The sequence below is a fragment of the Schistocerca piceifrons genome, chromosome X (genome assembly GCF_021461385.2).
Source record: "Schistocerca piceifrons isolate TAMUIC-IGC-003096 chromosome X, iqSchPice1.1, whole genome shotgun sequence".
NCBI classification, from domain to species: domain Eukaryota; kingdom Metazoa; phylum Arthropoda; class Insecta; order Orthoptera; family Acrididae; genus Schistocerca; species Schistocerca piceifrons.
Genome location: NC_060149.1, coordinates 219,611,131 through 219,631,348, shown reverse-complemented (window position 1 = coordinate 219,631,348; position 20,218 = coordinate 219,611,131).

The following is a 20,218-nucleotide window of genomic DNA, read 5'->3' as shown; positions in this document are numbered from 1 at the left end:
GCCCTCCGCCGGGCCATGATGGTGTAGGCAGACACTCGGCAGCTTGGAGGAGGCGATCCTTGGTCTTTTATTACAGAGTGTTGAGGGACTGCTCTAAGATTCCGTTTTCGACCGAACGATGTACAATAGTGAACAGCGTCAAAGCACATATCACAGCCCACACGGTTCCCCACCTTGAAGGGACGGTGGTTCAAGCCCACACCTGTGACCTTATGACTTTGGAAGCTCCGTCGATGTACCATCCTCTAGTCGACAAGCGACGACGGCGCTGGGCACTGTTCCGCACCATCGCTGATGACGAAGACAGGCAACATGACACCCAGTGCGGCCTTGGACGCGCCTTTCACGTCGTTATGCTAGGCTGCACGCTTACTATCCTCATTCGCCGGTTGTTACCGAAGAAGTCTCGCAGCTCACGTCGGCGCGATATCGGAGGACGTGGTAATGGAATTGGAGGTACCAGTCACAGAAGACGAAGTCCTCGATGCTATCTATGCGGGAGTTGCTAACAGGTCACCTGGCCCTGACGGAATCCTCCTCGAATTTATCGTGCTTTCCGACATCTCTTAGCGACCACGTGGACTGTTATCTGCCGAGAACTGGTGTCCCCTACGGTGAGGATTCCCAATGTCTTTCCAGAGGGCCTCGTTGCAACGTACGCGCTATGCCAACAGCCACGTAGCGTCGCAGATCCCTCAGTGGCACAAACTCTTCCAGTACCGCACATCCTATCTCGCCACATGTTAGCTTCGATGGGATGATCTTCAAAGTCTGCTATGAGTCCCTCATCCTTCCTCAGGTTCGAGGGGATGTGGGTTTTTACCATGTTCCGGATAAAGCTCGGGACCTTCGTGTTAGGAGGAGGAGGAGATTAGTGTTTAACGTCCCGTCGACAACGAGGTCATTAGAGACGGAGCGCAAGCTCGGGTGAGGGAAGGATGGGGAAGGAAATCGGCCGTGCCCTTTCAAAGGAACCATCCCGGCATTTGCCTGAAGCGATTTAGGGAAATCACGGAAAACCTAAATCAGGATGGCCGGAGACGGGATTGAACCGTCGTCCTCCCGAATGCGAGTCCAGTGTGCTAACCACTGCGCCACCTCGCTCGGTGACCTTCTTGTTAGCTCACAGTCGATGATGTGTTAGCGTTGCCCGGTATGCCTCACCAGCTTACAGCTTGATGCATATGCCCCGCCTCGTTGGCCCCTTCGGTGACGGTGTCAGACATCCTAGCGCCCTTCTATCACATCGGGCTCTTTTTCTGTAGTACTGCTATCTTTCTGCCTCTTTGCCGCCTATGCGCTTGTTGTCGACGAAGGCGGCTTATACTGAAATGCAACTGGTCCGCCCCCCAGTGTGACAGAACAGAAGTACCCGCACTGCAGGTGTCTCCATATATAGCGGGCAGTGGACGCCCCTTTTCTTGACACTACTGCACACTGTGCGTGGTATTTTACCGTCAACGTGAAACAACCCAATCTCGTCTCCATCAGGTACACCTCGCCGACTCTCGGCTTTGCGTCACGTGCGGGATGCCGGACACGGATGATCATCGCTTCTTTCGTGTCCCGGCAGTAGTTGTCTGGCACCTGCTGCCGGCCGGTGTGACCGTACGGTTCTAGGCGCTTCAGTCTGGAACCGCGTGACCGCTACGGTCACAGGTTCGAATCCTGCTCGGGCATGGATGTGTGTGATGTCCTTAGGTTAGATAGGTTTAAGTAGTTCTAAGTTCTAGGGGACTGATGACCACAGATGTTAAGTCCCATAGTACTCAGAGCCATTTTTGGCACCTGCTCCAGCGAATTCTGCCCTTCCACACAAGTGACCTCCTGACCGAATAACACCGAATGTGATATTGTTCCCAGATGACGTGTACTACCCGCAGACGAAGACTCACTCTGTGAATTGGTTCCGTGACCTTGTAGTTTGAATTTTTTTGCAACTGGTGAGGAGAGTATTCTCGATTTTTGGACTTACGTGAACGAACGACATTACTCCATTGTCCGTAATCGGAAATAAAGCTAATACTTTGCCTACTTCCTTTGAAGTGCTTTCTACGACCCGCCAAGTAGTTGGAATGTCCCTGCAATGAGCAGTTGATCTGATCTGATGCACTATTTTTGGATTTTTCATACTATGATTCCCAACGGTATTCCCCTTTCTTCTCGAGAAGACCTGCCTAGATTTCTCACGGCTACAGGCGGCTTCACGGACTTCACTCCACAAGGTTTTTAATAACAGAAGAAAAAAAGAGGAAAAAATTTTAAAATAAATCAAACACAATGAGATTACTCGAAGAAAAAAAGCTGCTTTTCTGTTACGTACATGTGATACCCCTCGCCCCCACCCCCCTCCTCACGCTTTCTTTTCTTAGTTTAGATAGAGTCATTGGGATTTACGTAATTTGGAGACCATGTCTGAAGCTGGGCGGATTTTAAGGGTCAAAGTGGCTGTATCAAATATTCATTTCTGAGTGGCTTCCTTTATAATCAGGGAAGTGAGAGATAAAGAAATTTAAAAAATAAAAACAACAGAAGATAAAATTGAAAAATTAAATAAAAAGATTTAGTGTCTAAAAAGAACAAAAAAAGCTGGAGATACCGGGTTCGAGTCCTGGTCCAGCACACATTTTCACCAGTCGCAACCAATTTCCTCCTTAAGTCCCGATGCAGCTCACATCATCAGTGCCTTCCCTTTCTTCCCTTTCCTTGCCTTTCATTTCCTTCCCTTTGCTTTCCTTCCCTTTCCTTTCCTTTCCTTTCCTACAACCCCTTCCACTTTCAGTTTACGTTATATGTATCACAGCTGCGAAGGAACAGACATCACGCATTGGTATAAGTGGGATGAGAAGTTCCGCCTTATGCAAGACACCGTTTTTTGTGTTGTTTCACCCATATACGTTTCAGCACTTTTGTACTATTGTCAGTGGGTATAGTTTTTATTTTTAACTGTAAAATTGGTGTTACATATTAACATTCGTGTTGCTTACAACATTATGTAAAAGTTCCATTTATAGCTTAATTGCCGAAAAGTGGATGTAAGCTTTAGTTAACGTACCTTACATGATGTTATTGTCCATATATTTAGGTAGCTATTCTGCTACACAATACACAACTTGTCATATGCAAACAGCAAAACGTAATTTATTTTTCTGTTTGTTATGCATTTACGAACGGAAATGAGCGTGTAGCACGTTTTTTGTGTGTAACTTACAGTTATGAAGTTGTGGTGCGTTCTCCTGTGTTGTTGGCGAAGTAAATAGGCTTACTTCTTAACCTACGGTCGCTTGGCACTGCACTTTTTTCGATTTCTCAAAACATAGGCGGAGTTTTCGCTGCCATTACGTGTTGTGGCTGTGTGGAGTTCATTTGTTTCGTAGCGTGTTTTGCTGGGTGAGGCGCGCGAGCTTGAATTGTATTTGGCGCCAATGGTGTATGGTTTGTGTGGGTTTGCGTGTGTGTGTTCAGTACTGTCGCAGAGAGATAGATAGATAGATAGATAGATAGAGAGAGAGAGAGAGAGAGATGGATAGAGAGAGAAAGATATAGATAGAGAGAGAGAGAGAGAGATAGAGAGAGAGAGAGAGAGAGAGAGACAGAGGTAGAGAGAGAGGGAGGGAGAGGTAGAATGATTTTTATTTTTATTTATTTATTTATTTGGTTTTTTTTTTCGTGACTAGTTTTGTTGTGGGTGTTATTTGTATAGTTCTTCTATTGTGGCGAAGAGGGTTTCGTTGCACAGTGATGTGTAATCGTTGAGTACTTTCTTTCCTTGGGCTACTGACTCTTGAATGTGATAGTTTTCTTCTTTAGTTAATTTTTGGTATAGGCTGCTACTAGTTTGTAGGATATGTAAGTCAGTTTCAATGTTTGTTGGGTGGTGATTGTGTGCTACCAGGGGGTCATATTGACATTCTGTCGCGCTGACCACTCAGCTACCGTGGGCGGACGTTGGTTTCCGTCAAGCTGGACATATGAGCGACCCCTTTTCTTGAGTACCTTCATGGCATTGTTGTTAGCAGTGACTGAAATATTTATTGTCTGACTCCAATGGGCTTCACGACACTCGAGCTCCTGTCGTAAATATTACGAATATTTAGTAATGGTGTGGCTGTTTTCTAATAATCGGCATATTTATTTTATCCCTTAGAATTTATCTTAGTGTGGCATCTTACGTGAAATATCGAGCACTCACAGTTGGCAAAGAGTTATTTTGTATTGCACTGGTCTTTTTCATTGCTAATCCCATCTTTTGATGCTAAAATTAGCGCAATATGAAAGTGTATTGACTTTGATTTTAACACTAAACTGCTGGGTGATTTGTCTGAATAACCTGATTAAGGCATGGTCAATGGAGAAGTTAGTGAAAAGCAAGATTTTCTTGAAGAACTTCATGTTGTCTATACAAATGACGGTGTGTAAAACCAATCTATGAAACAGCAAATGAGGAAATCGAAGAATCAGAAAAAGACCGTAGAAGAAACCAGAAGATTCTTTACTTATTTCGTATGTAAAATACTAGTGGAGGTATAATAATTATAACACACTGAAGAGCCAAAGAAACTGGTATACCTGCCTAGTATCGTGTAGGGCCCCGCGAGCACGCAGAAGTGCCGCAACAAGACGTGCCATGTACTTGACTAATGTCTGAAGTAGTGCTAGAGGTAACTGACACCATGAATCCTGAAAGGCCATCTATAAATTCGTAAGAGTACGAAAGGGTGAAGATCTCTTCTGAACGGCAGGTTGCAAGGCATCAGAGATATTCTCAATAATATTCATGTCTGGGGAGATTAATGGCCAGCGGAAGTTTTTAAACTCAGAAGAGTGTTCCTGGAGCCACTCTGTAACAGTTCTGGAGGTGTGGGGTATGGCATTGTCCTGCTGGAATTGTCCAAGTCCGTCGGAATGCACAACGGACATGAATGGATGCAGGTGATCAGACAGGTTGATTGTGTGTGAATTCCTAAGGGATCAAACTGCTGAGGTCATCGGTCCCTAGACTTATACACTACTTAAACTCGAACCTCCGGCGAGAGGTGATCAGACAGGATTTTACGTACGTGTCACCTATCAGAGTCGTACCTAGTCGTATCACAGGTCCCACATCACTCCAACTGCACACCTCCCACACCAATACAGAGCCTCCACCAGCTTGAACAGTCCCCTGCTAACATGCAGGGTCCATGGATTCATGAGGCTGTCTCGATAGCCGTACACGTCCATCCGCTCTATACCATTTGAAACGGGACCAGGCAATATGTTTCCAGTCATCAAAAGTCCAATGTCGGTGCTGACGGGCCTAGTCGAGGCGTAAATCTTTGTGACGCGCAGTCATCAAGGGTACACGATTGGGCCTTGGGCTCCGAAAGCCCATATCGATGCTGTTTCGTTGAATGGTTAGCACGCTGACACTTGTTGATGGCCGAGCATTGAAATTTGCAGCAATTTGCGGACGGCTGGCATATCTGTCACGTTAAACGATTCTCTTCAGCCGCCGTCGGTCTCGTTCTTGTAGGATCTTTCTGCGGCCGCAGTGATATCGGAGATTTGATATTTTACCGGATTCCTAATTTTTACGGTACACTCATGAAACGATCGTACGGGAAAATCCCCAGTTCATCGCTGCCTCGGAGATACTGTGTCCCATCGCTCGTGCGCCAAGTATAACACCACGTTCAAACTCACTTAAATATTGACTACATGCCATTGTAGCAGCAGTAAACGATCTAACAACTGCGGCAGACACTTGTTGTCTTATATAGGCGTTGCCGGCCGCAGAGCCATATTCTGCCTGTTTTCACATCTCTGTATTTGAATACGCATGCCTATACGAATTTCTTTGGCGCTTCATTACAATTTGTAATTAGTGCCTAACAAATTACAACTACTTTTCCAATAACATTTGGGGCAGTAAAATTGCCATTATATGGTATATAACAAGACCTTTTGTGCTTGTTTTGTATGTTGCATTCCACTGGAGATCTAATAACTGTAATTAACTAGTGCGTAGCCTAAAAATTAAGACTTCCTCTGAATAAAATCTGGATAGTAAAATTTACGACGCTGTAGTAGCAATGTAACGTTTTTCCCCCTGTAGCGCTCTGGCGATAATTCGTGATACATCTTAGACAAGAAAACCAAATAATTCTTGTTCTGTAACAGCTTCGTGTGATGATAGCAGTCCTGAGACTGGTTTGATGCAGCTCTCCATGCTACTCTATCCTGTGCAAGCTTCTTCATCTCCCAGTACTTACTGCAACCTACATCCTGCTGAATCTGCTTATTGTATTCATCTCTTGGTCTCCCTCTAGGATTTTTACCCTCCACGCTGCCCTCCAATGCTAAATTTGTGATCTCTTGATGCCTCAGAACATACCCTACCAACCGGTCCCCTCTTCTTGTCAAGTTGTGCCACAGACTCCTCTTCTCCCCAATTCTATTCAATACCTCCTCATTAGTTATGTGATCTACCCATCTAATCTTCAGCATTCTTCTGTAGCACCACATTTCGAAAGCTTCTATTCTCTTCTTGTAAAAACTATTTATCGTCCAAGTTTCACTTACGTACATGGCTACACTCCATATAAATACTTCCAGAAATGAATTTCTGACACTTAAATCTATACTCGATGTTAATAAATTTCTCTTCTTCAGAAACGCTTTCCTTGCCATTGACAGTCTACATTTTATATCCTCTCTACTTCGACCATCATCAGTTATTTTGCTCCCCAAATAGCAAAACTCCTTTACTACTTTAAGTGTCTCATTTCCTAATCTAATTCCCTCAGCATCACACGACTTAATTCGACTACATTCCATTATCCTCGTTTTGCTTTTGTTGATGTTCATCTTATACCCTCCTTTCAAGACACTGTCCATTCCGTTCAACTGCTCTTCCGAGTCCTTTGCTGTCTCTGACAGAATTACAATGTCATCAGCGAACCTCAACGTTTTTATTTCTTCTCCATGGATTTTAATATCTACTCCTAGTTTTTCTTTTGTTTGCTTTACTGCTTACCTAATATACAGATTGAATAACATTGGGGACAGGCTACAACCCTGTCTCACTCCTTTCCCAACCACTGCTTCCCTTTCATGCCCCTCGACTTATAGCTGCCATCTGGTTTCTGTACAAATTGTAAACAGCCTTTCGCTCGCTGTATTTGAACCCTGCCACCTTTAGAATTTGAAAGAGAGTATTCCAGTCAACATTGTCAAAAGCTTTCTCTAAGTCTACAAATGCTAGAAACGTAGGTTTGCCTTTCCTTAATCTATTTTCTAATATAAGTCGTAGGGTCAGTATTGCCTCACGTGTTCCAACATTTCTGCGAAATCCAAACTGATCTTCCCCGAGGTCGTCTTCTGCCAGTTTTTCTCGGCATACAGCGTTTTCTTAAGCGCAATAAGCACGAAAAATATACTGTAACGTAACCTCTTTCACTGTTGGCACTACACATGATGTCAGGTAACGTTCTCCGGGCATTCGCCAAACCCGTACCCTTTCATCGGATTGTCACATGGTATAGCGTAATTCATTACCCCAAATCACTCTTTTCCAGTCACACAGTTTCCAGTGGCGTTGTTGTTTACACCCGCTCAAGCGTCGCTTTACATTGACTACAGAAATACTTGTCTTATGAGGAGCTGCTCAACCATTTTGCCTTATTCTTTTTAACTTCCTGCACACAGTCATTGTGCTAGCTGAACTGTTGGTGGCACTTTGGAACTCATGTGTGATTCCTTCAGTTAATTGCATGTGATTTTTTACAGTTACCATCGGCAGTGCTCTATGGTCCCTGAGAGGCAGCACCTGAGTCTGCCTGGTCTTTGCTTACGTATGGGTGTTCCTTAGGGTTACCACTTCACAATTACATCTCCAACAGCCGACTTGGGTAGAACTGGAAGGGTTGAAATGCCCATGATACATTTGTTACTCAGATGACATCCAATGACAAGTTCTCTTTCGAAGTCACTGAGGTTACCTGATCGACTCATTCTGCTATTACTGATTCTCTACTGACAACACAGTACTCCCCGCCTCCTTTCATACTGGATGATTCGCCTCTCGAGACACCTAGTGGTCAAATACGCATTACTTGGGATGTCTCGATATTCTTGATCAGATAGTGTAATTACGTTATATTAAACCACATTTTAAGTGTTAAAAATTGGCACACTAGTAATTTTACGTGTTCTGTCCTTCTATGGCCTACAGCGCTTCATTCCGTAATTACGCAACAATATTGTCGAATCAGATTTTTTTTACATCGTTAACAAAGCTGTTTCAAAATAGTTTGGTGATATACCCTCAGACCAAACAACGCAAGCCACTGGGTGAAACAATCGGACAACCAGGACACACTTAAAATCTGGCCGCTATTCGTTTGATTAATGTCGGTCATAATCTAGCTCATTTAGTACTGTTTTTGCAAGTCTTTCTTATGTTCCTTTCACTGTTTTAGAGAACAGACACAATGTATGCAGTATATTTGGCTACAGCTCTATAGTGTTCCAAAGCATTTGTGTAAAGTTTTCAAGAACGCTTTAATGTTTAATCCATACAGACAGGCCAGTGATCTCATTCTCTTTTGCAGAGTGTCGCAGTGGTGGGTTTCCTGCCTCAGTCTGTAAGGACGACATTGATAAGGCGATGTTTTAGTGTGGAACAGAACTATCGAGCGTATTGCGGAATTTTGTTCTATTCAGAGCTCTAATTTTTATAAGTTGAGAGAACTTCCCGACGTGAGCCCATTTTGAGATATTCTACACTTCCCCAAGAAAGCATTACAGACCCTGTGCGGTTCCTAAGCTATAATAACAATTTAGGAAACAACCTGAGCAGACGTATTTGATTGTTTGCAGGTGATGCTATCATTTACCACCTAGTAAAGTGATCAGAAGATCAAAACAATTGCAAAATGATTTAGATATGATATCTGTATGGTGCGAAAACTGTCATTTGTCTCTGAATAAGGAAAAGTGTGATGTCATCCACATGAGTACTAAAAGAAATCCGTTGAATTTGTTATACGATAAATCGCACAGATCTAAATGCTGTCAATTCAACTAAATACCTAGGAATTACAATTACGAACAGCTTAATCCTAGAAAACTAAACGGGGAAAATGTTACATAGTTACTAAACCGTCGAAAATTTTAGTATTTAATATTTTATGCAATGTAAGTCATAATTTCTAGTTTATGGGCTAGTTAATTACAATGATAAAGTCTCGTATGGAATGATTGAAGTGTTCCTTTTCCCTGCGCTCTGTTAAAATGTGTAACAATAGACAAATAGTCTGAAGGTAGTTCGAAGAACCCACAGCCAGGCACTGTAGTGTGAAATGTAGAGTGGTCATGTAGATGCAGAAGTCATGTCCAGAATCTGTGGGATATTAGCAATTTTGCTTTCCATTAGCCTTGTTAAAAATCTGTAACAGTGGATTCCTTAGTCTCCGGACTTCAGTGTATGCACGGAATAAGTAGGCAGTGGTCAGACATTTTTATTTTAATATTATAGAGAGACGTTAAAATATAACTTTTCCTTGTTGTGTAAATGGAACAAATAATTCAACTGCAGCGGGTAGTGTCTTGAGCAATGATCATGTTGCCCAAATATTGGTTGAAAAATTAAGGCGGTTAGCATTTCTTAGTGCTTAAGTTATTAAAATAAAAGATTATCAAAATTTATCTTCGAATATTATTTGGAAGCAAAATAAAAAGTTTAAAACGCTACATATTGCTGTATAGCGGTCTCGCAGTTGATCAGTGTTACGAGCCCTGCGTACCATAAATCGACTGTGGAAGTATTCCCTTCGTCGTCAGCAGATGAACAGCTGCATTCATAGAAGCAGGAAGCGCCAGAATGCACGGCGCTGTTATCAAAATCGGGCAGCTCGCTAGGCGGAAGGCATAAACCAACTAAGCGGCCGAATTCTGTGAATTACGATAAACTATGCCAAGGACGTTCAGCGAAACTTATCGGGAGCGCCGAGCCGTCAGACAGAGTGAGGGACGAGAGAGGCAGGAGGAGCACCGGCCAACATGCATTCCCAGCCGTCAGCACAAAGCGGACAAAGCGAGTAGCAGTCCCACAAAACCAAAGACTTTTAATTCCGTATGAGAAATTGCAAAAATGTGGGAATTTAAGGAGATGGGACCTGGATAAACTGACTAAACCAGAGGTTGCACAGAGTTTCAGGGAGACCGTAAGGGAACAATTGACAGGAATGGGGGGAAGAAATACAGTAGAAGAAGAATGGGTAGCTCTGAGGGATGAAGTAGTGAAGGCAGCAGAGGATCAAGTAGGTAAAAAGACGAGGGCTAGTAGAAATCCTTGGGTAACAGAAGAAATATTCAATTTAATTGATGAAAGGAGAAAATATAAAAATGCAGTAAATGAAGCAGGCAAAAAGGAATACAAACGTCTCAAAAATGAGATCGATAGGAAGTGCAAAATGACTAAGCAGGGATGGCTAGAGGACAAATGTAAGGATGTAGAGGCTTATCTCACTAGGGGTAAGATAGATACTGCCTACAGGAAAATTAAAGAGACCTTTGGAGAAAAGAGAGCCACCTGTATGAGTATCAAGAGCTCAGATGGTAACCCAGTTCTAAGCAAAGAAGGGAAAGCAGGAAGGTGGAAGGAGTATGTAGAGGGTCTATACATGGGCGATGTACTTGAGGAAAATATTATGGAAATGGAAGAGGATGTAGATGAAGATGAAATGGGAGATACGATACTGCGTGAAGAGTTTGACAGAGCAATGAAAGACCTAAGTCGAAACAAGGCCCCGGGAGTAGACAACATTCCACTGGAACTACTGACGGCCTTGGGAGAGCCAGTCCTGACAAAACTCTACTATCTGGTGAGCAAGATGTATGACACAGGCGAAATACCCTCAGACTTCAAGAAGAATATAATAATTCCCATCCCAAAGAAAGCAAGTGTTGACAGGTGTGAAAATTGCAGAACTATCAGATTAATAAGTCACGGCCGCAAAATACTAAGACGGATTCTTTACAGACGAATGGAAAAACTGGTAGAAGCCGACCTCGGGGAAGATCTGTTTGGATTCCGTAGAAATGTTGGAACACGTGAGGCAATACTGACCCTACGACTTACCTTAGAAGATAGAGCAAGGAAAGGCAAACCTACGATTCTAGCACTTGTAGACATTGAGAAAGCTTTTGACAATGTTGACTGGAATACACTCTTTCAAATTCTGAAGGTGGCAGAGTTCAAATACAGGGACGAAAGGCTATTGACAACTTGTACCAGAAACCACATGGCAGTTATAAGAGTCGAGGGGCACGAAAGGGAGGCAGCGGTTGAGAAGGGAGTGAGACGGGGTTGTAGCCTATCTCCGATGTTATTCAGTCTGTATACTGAGCAAGCAGTAAAGGAAACAAAAGAAAAATTTGGAGTAGAAATTAAAATCCATGGAGAAGAAGTAAAAACTTTGAGGTTTGCCGACGACACTGTAGTTCCGTCAGAAACAGCAAAAGACCTGTAAAAGCAGTTGAACGGAATGGACAGTGTCTTGAAAGGAACATCAACAAAAGCAAAAAGAGGATAATGGAATGTAGTCAAATTAAATCAGGTGATGCTGAGGGAATTGGATTAGGAAATAAGACACTTAAAGTAGTAGATGAGTTTTGCTATTTGGGGAGCAAAATAAATCATGATGGTCGAAGTAGAGAGGATACAACATGTAGACTGGCAATGGCAAGGAAAGCGTTTCTGAAGAAGAGAAATTTGTTAACATCGAGTATAGATATAAGTGTCAGGAAGTCTTTCCTGAAAGTATTTGCATGGAGTGTAGCCATGTGTGGATGTGAAACATGGACGATAAATAGTTTAGACAAGAAGAGAATAGAAGCATTGGAAATGCTACAGAAGAATGCTGAAGATTATATGGGTAGATCACGTAACTAATGAGGAGGAATTTTTGGCACAACTTGTCTAGAAGAAGGAATCGGTTGGTAGAACATGTTCTGAGGCATCAAGGGATCACCAATTTAGTATTGGATGGCAGCGTGGAGGGTAAAAATTGTAGAGGGAGACCAAGAGATGAATACACTAAGTAGATTCAGAAGGATGTAGGTTGTAGTAGGTACTTGGAGATGAAGAAGCTTGCACAGGATAGAGTAGCGTGGAGAGTTACATCAAACAAGTCTCTGGACTGAAGACCACAACAACAACAACAACATGAACACTCTTTACAGCACTGTGTACTGTGAACAGTAGGGGAAGAGTTCCGATATGATAATTGTTTGAAACAGATAAGTCGTAGGGTCAGTATTGCCTCACGTGTTCCAACATTTCTACGAAATCCAAACTGATCTTCCCCGAGGTCGGCATCGATCAGTTTTTCTATTCGTCTGTAAAGAATTCGCGTTAGTATTTTGCAGCTGTGACTTATTAAACTGATAGTTCGGTAATTTTCACATCTGTCGACACCTGCTTTCTTTGGGATTGGAATTATAATATTCTTCTTGAAGTCTGAGGGAATTTCGCCTGTCTCATAGATCTTCCTCACCAGATGGTAGAGTTTTGTCAGGACTGGCTCTCCCAAGGCTGTCAGTAGTTCTAATGGAATGTTGTCTACTCCGGGGGCCTTGTTTCGACTCAGGTCTTTCAGTGCTCTGTCAAACTCTTCACGCAGTATCATATCTCCCATTTCATCTTCATCTACATCCTCTTCCATTTCCATAATATTGTCCTCAAGTACATCGCCCTTGTATAGACCCTCTATATACTCCTTCCACCTTTCTGCTTTCCCTTCTTTGCTTAGAACTGGGTTTCCATCAAAGCTCTTGATATTCATACAAGTGGTTCTCCTTTCTCCAAAGGTCTCTTTAATTTTCCTGTAGGCAGTATCTATCTTACTCCTAGTGAGATAAGCCTCTACATCCTTACATTTGTCCTCTAGTCATCCCTGCTTAGCCATTTTGCACTTCCTGTCGATCTCATTTTTGAGACGTTTGTATTCCTTTTTGCCTGCTTCATTTATTGCATTTTTATATTTTCTCCTTTCATCAATTAAATTCAATATTTCTTCTGTTACCCAAGGGTTTCTACTAGCCCTCGTCATTTTACCTATTTGATCCTCTGCTGCCTTCACTATTTCATCCCTCAAAGCTACCCATTCTTCTTCTACTGTATTTCGTTCGCCCATTCCTGTCAATTGTTCCCTTATGCTCTCCCTGAAACTCTGTACAACCTCTGGTTCTTTCAGTTTATCCAGTTCCCATCTCCTTAAATTCCCACCTTTTGCAGTTTCTTCAGTTTTAATCTACAGTTCATAACCAATAGATTGTGGTCAGAGTCCACATCTGCCCCTGGAAATGTCTTACAAATTAAAACCTGGTTCCTAAATCTCTGTCTTACAATCATATAATCTATCTGAAACATTTTAGTATCTCCAGGGTTCTTCCATTTATACAATCTTCTTTCATGATTCTTGAACCCAGTGTTAGCTATGATTAAGTTATGCTCTGAGCAAAATTCTACCTCTTTCATTTCTTAGCCCCAATCCATATTCACCTACTATGTTTCCTTCTCTCTCTTTTCCTACTGTCGAATTCCAGTCACCCATGACTATTAAATTTTCGTCTCCCTTCACTACCTGAATAATTCCTTTTCTCTCATCATACATTTCATCAATTTCTTCATCATCTGCAGAGCTAGTTGGCATATAAACTTGTACTACTGTAGTAGACGTGGGCTTCGTATCTATGTTGGCCACAATAATGCGTTCACTATGCTGTTTGTAGTAGCTTTCCCGTACTCCTATTTTTTTATTCATTATTAAACCTACTCCTGCATTACTCCTATTTGACATATCACTCCTTTTTCCTGCATTCGTTTGTTGACCACACTCATGCTCATAAATTAAGGATAATGTTGATACATGGTGAAACAACGCTCTGGTGGGCGAGCTGCGGGTTTAAATCACCTCGGGGTATGACCATGCAGTGCATTTGTCCTATGGTCGTCGCACAGTGGCGCTGGCAGCAGTCCACATACGCAGAGGTGTGTTGGTGCATGTCAGAGTGTGGTGCAGCGAGTAAGTGTGCAGACGTTTTCAGCCATGCTAATAGTGACTGTGTGTTGAAAATGGCTCAAAGAACACATATTGATGACGTTATGAGGGGTAGAATACTAGGGCGACTAGAGGCTGGTCAAACATAGCAGGTCGTAGCACGGGCCCTCCGTGTGCCACAAAGTGTGATCTCAAGATTATGGCAATGATTCCAGCAGAGAGGAAACGTGCCCAGGCGCTACAGTACCGGATGTTCACAGTGTAAAACACCACATGAAGACCGATATCTCACTATCAGTGCCCGCAGGCGGCCACGGAGGTCTGCAGGTAGCCTTGCTCGGAACCTTACCGCAGCCACTGGAACAGTTGACTCCAGACACAAAGTCTACAGACGACTGAACAGACATGGTTTATTCGTCCAGAGACCTGCAAGGTGCATTCCACTGACCCCTGGTCACAGGAGAGCCCGGAAAGCCTGGTGTCAGGAACACAGTGCATGATCATTGTAATAGTGGTCCCAGGTTATGTTCACGGACGAGTCCAGGTATAGTCTGAACAGTGATTCTCGCCGGGTTCTCTTATGGCGTGAATCAGGAACCAGATACCATCCCCTTAATGTCCTTGAAAGGGAGCTGTATGGAGGTCGTGGTTTGATGGTGTGGGGTGGGATTATGGTTGGTGCACGTACACTCCTGCATGTCTTTGACAGAGGAACTGTAACAGGTCAGGTGTATCGGGACGTCATTTTGCACCAGTATGTCCGCCTTTTCAGGGGTGCAGTGGGTCCCATCTTTCTCCTGATGGATGATAACGCACGGACCCCTCGAGCTGCCATCGTGGAGGAGTACCTTAAAACAGAAGATATCAGGCGATTGGAGTGGCCTGCCTGTTCTCCAGACCTAAACCCCATCGAGCACGTCTGGGATGCTCTCGGTCGACGTATCGCTGCACGTCTTCAAACCCCTACGACACTTTAGGAACTACGACAGGCACTGGTGTAAGAATGGGAGGCTATACCCCAGCAGCTGCTCGACCACCTGATCCAGAGTATGCCAACCCGTTGCACGGCCTGTGTACGTGTGCATGGTAATCATATCCCATACTAATGTCGGGGTGCATGCGCAGGAAGCAGTGGCGTTTTGTAGCACATGTGTTTCGGGACGGTTTTTCTCAACTTATTACCAATACCGTGGACTTACAGATCAGTGTCGTGTGTGTTCCCTATGCGCCTGTGCTATTAACCCCAGTTCTGTGTAGTGCCACGATGTGTGGCACCACATTCTGCAATTATCCTTCATTTATGAGCATGAGTGTATATAGGATGGTCAGAAATTGTGTAAAAAGCTTATAAGGGTGTTCAGGATAAGTTGTGCTGGGAAATAATTGTTGAGAAAAAAATCGATACGTTGCGCCGTTTCCGAGTTAATTAGCGTCGAAATTAGCCAAGCAGGCATTTGTGCGCGCAAATTCAAGCGGCCCGCCAGAGGCGGTGTCGCCAGAGGGTTCTTCGTTTGCTTTCTTAAAACCAAGCAAGAGAGCGACACAAAATTTGGACATGGGACGGTAGTAAGGATCGAACCCGAGCCAAAGGCCCAGCAGTCCCGTGAGCTATCATCTACGCTATAAAAACAACCAACACTAATTGTATTTGGCGGGCCGTTTGAATTTTCGTGCGCAACTATCTGACTGGCTAACTTCAGTACCAATTAACTCAGAAACGGCGCAAGATTTCGAATTATTTTCTGAGCAGGTATTTTTCAGCACAAGCTACCTTGCAACACACATTCAAGCTTTTCATACCGTTCCTGACCACCCTTTATATGGTTTTTACTGGTGATTTTTCAGTATCTGTGAGTGCACTTCCCTGTTTCCCCCGTTAGGCCTTCCAGCGTCCACCTTTGGTCCACTTTTTTCTACTGGTGTAACATTCCGAATCCAATCCATTCCATTAATTTTGGCGTATTTCTATGAAACGATTGCGCAGTGCTATATTGTGTGCATACTTCATATTGCAGTTTTCATTCTTTCAGTGAATAGTAGGGTCTTGTATTCTGTTTAGTGAGTCTCTGTAGTCCTTTTTCAGATCCATATTCTGCTCGTTTCTCTGTTCCACGTATTTCAGTCATGCCCGTCTACCTTTTTTATTTTCTCATTGCCTCACACACGTCATCTGCTGCATTGTCTAATCTGCCGTATTGTCACTTAACGGTATTCGTTTAAAGGCTGAGTATTTTGCTTGCTGGCCTAACCCATTTTTCCCACGACTGTTCGTTTCATAGCTGTTGAAATCTAAGTCAATGGCTAAATTTACTTGTGTATTTAGTAAGCTGTTTTTGAATGTACTTGTAGCTTTCACTACATCTTAAGCTACCATAATCCTATGGAGTTGAAGAAGTTCCTAGTGGTCGTTCCTTCACCCCAGTTCCCCTTAATCATCATACAGGATTACTGCTCTAAGTCGTTACTATTTAGACTCTTACGATGTATTCCATACGTCAATATTAACTAACTAAAATATTTCAAATCGAAGTAAGGCACTATCTTTCTGCGACGCCACACAGAATCAAGCAAGATCACCAAATCAGCCATGACCGACCGAAGTATAAGTAGTGGCCGTAGTACAGAATACAACAAAATCAAGATACTTAATCTGCTTCCTTCTGCGATTGCATGATTGGAGAGGTCATTGAAATTAGCGTCGAAGATAGTCTAATTAACGAAGACAGTGGCCTACAGACATGAAATCGTACAGTGAACAAACAAAAAAGCAAACCGTCCCCGTACAGTGATGTACGCCGGCGGCGATAGCACGAAGAGTGTGAGCCACAGTTCGCAGCCCTCCAGCGAAACACGCCGGTTGCGCGGCAGCGACAGTAACGGAGTCTCGGCGGGGGTAATGGCCAACGCACAGGGTGGTTATAACTGAGCTTCCCCTACCTGAGAGAGCCTCCATGGAGAACTATTGATTTCAGGACAGTGAAGCTTTCTGGAAAGGAGGTGCGGAAGAGAAATAGCGAATAAACTATCGAAAAAACACATATTAATTTCAACATGAGAGGGTAACATCTGTGAATTGCGAACCACGTTTACGTTCCAGGTTACAAGCGTTGTTCAATGTAACTACCGTCTGCATCCACGGAAGCCTGGAACCACACCACACCAGAGATTGTTCGCAGAACTTTTCAAATGGTGGACCATGGGACGTTCAGCTGCCGCGACACAGCTCACGCGCCGCTTGAAGATCGCACATTGCATCCAGCGTTCTCAACCATGTCAACAGTAACTTCACAACATTTTGTGGCGCAATTGGTCGTAGAAAAATGACCTCTCCTTATTACTGCAATACGTCGATACTCGCGAAGAATAGCAGCACTGTTGCTGCTCTTTTATAGACAGTTAACGAGTATAGCCCTGCTCACCTTGTCCAGACCCATGTTGATTGTCTGCAGCTGTAATGCAAACTGATGCTTGTGTTTCAACCCAACGTTGCCACACCAGTACCGGCGCCCAACGGAAAGTCATGACACTAACACTACCAATAATGCACATCCAGCAGCACACAGTCTGAAAACCGTTCCTCTAAAGTTGGGTATCCATACGTTAAATAATTTTCCATCTTCACAGGTTTAAGCAGCGAAAGTTTAATTATAATCAGCCTGTACAAGGTGGTCGGAAATTCCCGTTACTGACTTCTAGGGCTTGTAGAGGGGAGTGAGTACATCGTATTTTGAATAGGAATCCATGTCCGGAAGCGTCACCCAGCGAGACTACAGAGCGTCAAAGTTATAGGCGCGGGCGTCTGTAAATGTACGTATACACGGGATGATTCCATGATGATGTTACAGACTTTCTAGGCTGATGGAGAACGATAAATGTATTAATTTGAAGTAAGGATAGCTGTACCGGAAACGAACGAGTCAAAAGTTATAAACGAAAAACATTCTGATACCTCTCACGGTTGAATACATGTACCGGTTCTTGTGTTGCGAAGAGTGTATCGTTGGTAACTTTCAGAGGTGGTAGTGTGGACAAAAACAAAAAAGAAATGTCCAATAAACGTGGGCTCTAAAACGCATATCTGAGGAGCTATGACCATTCGTTCATCTTGACTAACGTGAAACACATCTCCTCTATTGAGCAAGTGTTCATAGCTGCTAAGGTTCACACTTTAGAGCCCACGTTTACTGGACTTTTTTCTTGTTTTTGTCCACATTACCACCTCTGAAAGTTACCAGCCCTACACTCTTCGCAACACAAGAACCGGTACGTGTATTCAGCTCTCAGAAATATCAGAACGTTTTTCGTTTATGACTTTCGACTCGTTCGTTTCCGGTACAGCGATCCTTACTTCCAATTAACACATTTATCGTTTTCCATCAGCCTAGAAAGTCTGTAACATCATCACGGAATCATTCCGTGCATACGTACATTTACAGACGCCCGCGCCTATAACTTTGACGCTCTGTAGTCTCGTTGGGTGACGTTTCCGGACGTGGGTTCCTATTCAAAATACGATCTACTCACTCCCCTCTACAAGCCCTTGAAGTCTGTAACGGGAATTTCCGACCACCTTGTATATACGACACCAGCCCGAGAATAGCCGCAGTCATCATCAAGTTACCCAAAGATGTGAGAGTCTGTTTGCCGAAATGTCGTCGAGAACTTACAACGTAACCCAGACAGACATCCGAGAATTCTGCAAGCTAGAAATACGCCGTAAAAATATCAGATCGGATCTACTCGATACTGTGATCATTGAAGTAACGTAAGTGTCGACTGAAGGTAAGAAATGGAACTGTGATAAAAGCAAACATATTAATTACTGAATTTTTTTGGTAAGTAATGTAATGAAAATTTATGAACAAAACACTTCAGCAGCACAAATATTCAAGTTTTGCAGTCACCCACGTATGATGAGAAACTGTACCTCTCCAGAGCGGTGTAACTTGTCCTACAGCAAGGTGGCTTCGTGCCAAATCTCTCAGATTAGAGAGTATGTGTTAGAAAGCTTGTAACAGGGCTGCCTCCCATTCGTGTGTCTTACTACAAAATAGATGCCTAATTTGTGTCATCACAGCCTATCATGCTCTGTAACCCTCCCACTGCCTCACTGTTATTAAATGAAGTTATCAATTAGATTTCGAAACACCTGCTGAGAGAAGAAGTCCGACACCTTTACGGTCCAGGCATAGTAGATCAGCAGGTGACTGTAGCTTCCTATCTGATAGGGAAAGGCGATAGGCAGCAGAATATCATACCGCCACTGTCACCCTGGAATACCCACAGACAAGGCAAGCTACAAATGCGTAGCGGAGTATCATGAGTGCACCCGGTTTGTCCTATTCTCGTGTAAACACACGTGAGGCTGATATATAAAGGAAATTGTAGAGCCAAAAATGCACCCTGAAGCTGTACTGCAACAACGAAATACTCATTTCATCCTTACAGTAACTGTGGGACGACCGGGTCATCATCCGTTGTGAGCCCTTAACCCCACATAACAGCCTTGCTTTACAGCACAGCGTAATTTGTCGTGGAGCAACAAAGTGTCAGGTTGCGTGCACAGAAATCCTACTTTATTATGGACAGCATCTGTTGATGTTTCTTAATCAGAATATTTCAACGTGCACTTACGTTCACATACATGTTGAATGTAATTTATTTAGCAACAGAGGAAAATTGCCTTCTCGATCTGTGGATAGTTGTCGATAGGAAGCACAGAAATGCCTGCATGGGCAGAATGATCCATACGAATCACTTGAAAGTTTATGAAGAAAACAGTGTTGTCAATAAAATATTAAGAACTTTTCTAAAAAAATCTGTGTATATCTTCACTAGAAAAACCCTTTTGTATGGACTCGATCTGACAAGATGTTTGTCACTGCACGTAGTGCCGTAAGCCAATGTCAAACGCTACGACAATAAGCAATCAACAACGAGTACTTTTACACGTTTATTTCCACAGTTATTAGATATCGAAATCTATATTACTATGTAAATACGATAATATAATAATAAATTCTAGTAATAAATACAAAAATAATGTTTTATACTACTATACACAGACAAGTCGTTGTTTAACGTAGTTTCAAAAAATCTCTTAAAAGTTCTTCACCGATTTAATTAAAATTTATACACTATACTCTAATAAACATTTGTACAGTCATAGA